General features: G+C 40.0%; 1 pseudogene; it reads right to left on the bottom strand.

Moving 5' to 3' along the window:
- Positions 1 to 203: 203 nt before the first annotated feature.
- On the bottom strand, positions 204 to 830 carry LOC138376989 (large ribosomal subunit protein uL16-like; annotated as a pseudogene).
- Positions 831 to 5773: the final 4943 nt, after the last annotated feature.

The following is a 5773-nucleotide window of genomic DNA, read 5'->3' as shown; positions in this document are numbered from 1 at the left end:
AAAAAATGTCAGAATTTGATGTGACTTCTAATTTTTCCTCTGTTTATGAGTCTATCTGTATATCTATATATACACATAGATATATATTGGGGGGCATATATATAGATCTACATGAGTGTACATATGTATACATATGTGTGTATGTATATGTATATACATGCACACATACATATATATTTTTTTAGGTGGACAAGAAGTAGGATTTATTGGTGTGCATGACTGCAGGCCCTCCCCTTGTCCAGGGGGCCATGACTGGGGATATAATTTGGCCCCACAGCCATCCGGGATGAGCCACTTCTCAGCCACCCTGTCTTTGAATTCATCTGAATTAAATTTGGTAAAGCCCCATTTCTTTGAGATGTGGGTGTTCTGATGGCCAGAGAACTTGCACTTGGCCTTGTTAGGGCCTCAGTCACATGCTCCTTCTGCAGTTTGGTACAGAGTATGGAATCTGGCAACAGTGTCCTGGGGCTTTCCAAAGGCACCTCGCCTACCTGCCTGGAGCCTGTCAGCCCCAGCACAGGACAACAGCTTGTTGATAGGGACAACACAGAAAGGGTGGAGCCTCACTCAGGTATAAAAGCCGTCTTTGCCACAACTTTTTACCATGTGTTTGTTGGCACAAATACTGGCAGCCTCCAGGGCTTCTGAGGAGAGCTGCTCATATTCATCTGACTCCATGTGGCCACAGAGTGGAAACTCATCCACTTTCGCCTCCAGCCCCAAGTCAAAGATGGGAATCTTGGCGTCAGGGACACCTCCGCAGAAGCGAGATTTGGGTGGGGCTTGTTCTTACACTACTGGTAACACTGGGTGGGGCAGCGGCCCATGGAGACTCCTGCATCTTCCCTAGCGCACCCAAGGGAAAGAGGCATATACATTTTTAATGCGAGTGTAATGTGTATATAATACTATGCTGTAACTTCCTTTTTTTTTTTCTAGACTCCTGGCAAGCTGTAATGTAACTTCTTTGTTCATTAAATATTCTTGAAACTGCCTTTTTATTTAAGAGCTATGTTTATTTCAAATGAGGTTTCTATTCAAGTGACAAAATTATTTTTCCTCAGGAATCTTGAAATTTCATTTATTATTCATAATTATTAATTTTTTTCAATAAAGATTTATGAATCTTTGGATCTATGAATAAAATTTTATGTTCTATTAAAAACATAGGCCAAAAAAATCTTTAACTCATTTTCCACTAATTTTTGGAGCAAGTATTCAATTATATCATTATTTTCCTAATTTCCATATAAAATATCAACATGTAATAGAAAAAAATCTATACTAATTTTTTCAGCTTTCCTTGTGAGGGTTCAGCAGATGTTTTCGGATACTTTTTTTGGTAGCTGCACTTTCAGATGTATTTCTGGTTTAAGATGGCAGACTGAACGCACACCTTTATCTTCTTTCCCCCTCAAGGTCTCTTTGAATTATGGAATTTTAGGAAGAGCCAGCAGGTAGGATCATTGATGGGGAACGAGAAGAAGTTACCCTTAGCCCAACACACCACATGTAATGAAGGGAATCCTGGCAATTGGCAAGCTCAAGGTCAACAAAAAGAACAGGGCCGAGCCAGGAAGCCACCTTGAGGATAACTAATCAGGGAAGCGTGCCTAGAATTACAGGACTGTTGGTTCCTTCCCCTTCTCTTCTATCATTATTTGTTCAAATATTTGTTGAGCACACTGCGAAGCATTAGACACTGTTTAAGTGCTCTTGCCTTTGGGATAAAGCCCATGAGCATTCTCTAAGGAAAGCGGGCAGGTGGCCTACGAAGGGCACCCGGCAAGTGATCAAGCCCGAGTGAAGGAGAGCAGAGCTTGAGCAGACTTCAGAAAACAGCAGATGCGGGTGGGGAGCAGGGACAGGCAGCTCTGCCTAGGAAAGAAACACACCAAACCTGCTCCATCCCTAGCGCAGCCCTGCTTAATTGGGCAATTGTGGGGTTCCCCAGCCTGCCTGGCGGCTCCTCACCCACCCACACATCTATTATTTAGCGAGGCATGCCTCGCTTCCAGGGAAGCTGCCAGCTGGAGAACAGGGAACATCACTGCTAAAGAAACACACACCCACCTCAGCCCAGACCAGCCGGCGAGGTGTTTGCTGCTCCATGTGAGTGAATGCCAAGGCTCACCAGACAGGAGGGAAGGCAACCCCAGCATGGAAGCAAAGGACCAAGATGAACCAACTGAATAATGGACCTCCATAGGAAATAACGATAACTCTAGAAACGGAAGAAAATTTCAAACTGTCGTAATTAGTATTCTCAGAAGACAGTGCCTCTAGAAAGCAAAATGTCTTCAGTGAAAGGTATTTAATCAGACAAGCGGAAGAGTGATTGCCAGAATCATGTAAGGGATCGGGAAATGATAAAGGGGATCAGCTGAGTAATCTAGAGGACAAACCAGAGGATGCCTCTGGGAACATAAATTTGGAAGACATCAGACAGGATATTTCAATATAAAGGTGAACAAAGACGAGAGTGGGAAAATAAATGAACTAAATAATAGAAGAAAATTCTTCTAACTGAAGAAAAATATAACTCCCCAAGTGTCAAACAGGACTAATTAAAAAGATCCACACATTGTGATGAAATTTCAGAAATCCAAAAATGTTCAATAGAAAGAGTTGAAAAGCCATGACAACTTGCAAAGTATCCAAAATCAGACTGATTTCAGATTTCTCATCAAGCGCTAAAAGCCATTGGAGCAGTGTCTTCAAAGATGGAGGAAAAAAATGTCAGAAGCTAAAATTCTGTACTTCACTAAGGCATCCATCAAATGTGAAGGCAAAATAAAGTTATTTTCAGGCCAGGCTTGGTGGCTCACACCCATAATCCTAGCACTTTGGGAGGCTGAGGCGGGAGGATCACTTGAGGCCAGGAGTTCGAGACCAGCCTGGGCAACATAGCAAGACTCTGTCTCTTGAAAAAAAAAAAAAAAAAGATAGCAGGGTGTGGTGGTATGTGCCTGTATTCCCAGGTACTCATGAGGCTGAAGCAGAAGGATTGCTTGAGCCCAGGAGTTTGAAGTTGCAGTGAGCTATGATGATGCCACTGCACTCTAACCTGGGCAAGAGAGGGAGACCTTGTCTCAAAAAAAATAAATAAATAAAATAAAGGTATTTTCAGACAGATATTCAAAAAGCTTATCCCCTTACATTGAGAAATATTTTGGGATTCTTCAGTAAAATCAAATCCAAAAGAGGAAGATGACATAGGAGTAGCAACTACAAATTAAAGTACAATACAATATAATTAGTGATAGAAATAAAAGAGGATATGTTAGTCATGGGTATTGGGAAGATTCTCCTTTGATTGCCCAACTATTAATGAACTACGGTTATATTGTCTTTTTTTTTTTTTTTTTTTTTTTGGTTCCAGTGCACTATCCGGTTCTATAATACAATTTGCATATTCAGAGCTTTTGTGATACTACTACTTTGGTTTTCCACCTTTAGGATTTATTCATTCATGCATTCAACATATGTTTATTGAGCACCTACTACATGCCAGGAACTGTACCTGGTAATGGGAATACTCTGAACACAGCAAAGCTCCCCTCATGGACTTACTTTCTAGTGGGGAGAGAGGCAATAACACTTAAATGTTCTGGGAAAACACTTTCCCTAAATGTACACAACACTTTTGACATCACATGTGTGGGTTTTTTCCCCAGGCCCACCAATGTCTGACACGAGCTGGGTGTGCTGTAATTTAATTCAATTCAGACACTATCCACCTGTAGTCAGTGTGAGATCCCACAAATTAAAGAGCTCAGTCCCACTAGACTGCCTTGATTTCAGATGCTAATTGCAAGCCCAGGCCTCCCATAATTCTGACCAACTTGCTATAAATCATAGCCTCTTATTGACCTCTGCCCTCAGATGAGACAATTTGCTAGAATGGCTAACAAGAACTCAGGGAAACACTTTACTTACATTTACCAGGTTATGATATTAATAAAAGATACAACTCAGAAAGAGAAGATTGAAGAGATACATAGGGCAAGGTTGGGGCGGGAGATGCCTTTTGCAGGCAGACCACTTTCCCAGCACCTTGATATGTTCACCAACTCAGAAGCTTTCTGAATCCCATTCTTATGGGGTTTTGTGCAGGCTTCATTACATAGGCACGCTGATTAAATCATTGTTAAGTCACTCGACAGCCCCCACCCTCCCCCAGGGGTGGGGCAGTGCAGAAACTTTCAGCCTCTATTCACATGGTTGGTTCTCCTGGCAGCCACAAAAGACATTCTTTTTACCACTTGTGACTTAGGAAATGTCAAAGGTTTTAGGAGCTCTGTGCCAGGAACTGGGAAGAACAAACGTACATTTTCTATTATGAATCATAGTATCACAAATATATAATGTTAAATCATAATAAATGCGAAGAAAATTAAACAGTAAGGAAATAGAGAATGAATGGGGTGGAGGGGAAGCGTTGCTCTTTTAGATAAGTTGTTCAAGAACGCCTCTCTAGGGAGGTGGCATCTGAGCTGAGACCTGAATCAAGTGCCACGAAGGGCAAATGCAAAGGCCGTGAGGCAGAAGCATGCACAGCTTCTGTGGCAAAGAGAAAATTTTGATGTAAGTAGATAAGTTATGTATCAATATAAATGTCTTGACACAGCAAGAATATAACTAGCCAAAATTTGGAGGAGGCAAAAAGAATAAATGCATTAATTTACTGATTTTTGTAGTGGGAGATCAATAGATACAATCTGATACTTACAATTTAGAAAATAGATGATGTCATATAATATTTAAAGGCAAAAAGGCAGCCATTAGGAGAAGGAAAAATAGGAGCCAACTAGAGCCATCGGGAGGTAATTAGGGAGAGTCAAAGGGTTGTATTACAAGTGTAATAAATCATTTATATAGCAGGAAGTGAAAAATACAGTCCAAAGTTGATAAATTAATTGAGGGCTGCGCAGGCCCCAACCTGTCCGTGGTTTGGACTTGCTATCTGCCTCATAAAGCAAAGTGGGGGTTTTTTGTCTGGAGATAAAGTCATCTTCTCTGAAAAAGCCTCCTACACAGTTGGCTTTGGCATTTACCAGTAATAAGAATGCAGGGATTGAGGACCCATGAGTCTGGGTTTTCAGTTAAGGTCTAGAGAGAAGACAGGGATTATAACCAGAAAATCCTGAATGAGGTATAGTTACCTCCAGAACTCAGCCTGGCTTCATGACAGTCATAGAAGTGGATTCCTTAATAATAATTAAAATACAGTTTTAATTGTATTTAAAGATACAATTAAAATAATTAAAAAATATAGTTCCCAAAATTGAAAAATATATTAAATGAAAGGATAATATTTACTATTATGATGAAAATGAATTAAAACCAGAAACTCTGAACAGTGGTTGTCTCTGTAGGTAGATGGGGAACTTATGGAGGGAGGAGAGACTTTCATTTTTCATTTCTGCCCTTCAGTGCTACTGGAGTTCTTTCTACCTTTTTACCTTGCATGCATAACTATAGCTTTAAACTATATATAAACTATGTATAAACTACATAACTTTATGTAAACTATATAATAACTATAATTTTTAAATAGCTTTATAATATAGAACCTGTTTTATTCCCATAAACAATTAAAGTAACATAAAAATACAAGCAACTTACAAATTATACAAACAATAATAGTAATAATTATGTTAATTCAGGAAAGAGGGAAAATTATTTGTCTTAGCCAGTTTGGGCTGCTGTAACAGAATACCATAGACTGGGTGGCTTAAACAACTGAAACGTATTTCTCACAGTCTGG

The sequence above is a fragment of the Eulemur rufifrons genome, chromosome 29 (assembly GCF_041146395.1).
Source record: "Eulemur rufifrons isolate Redbay chromosome 29, OSU_ERuf_1, whole genome shotgun sequence".
NCBI lineage: Eukaryota > Metazoa > Chordata > Mammalia > Primates > Lemuridae > Eulemur > Eulemur rufifrons.
This window is presented reverse-complemented; position numbering and strand designations above follow the sequence as displayed.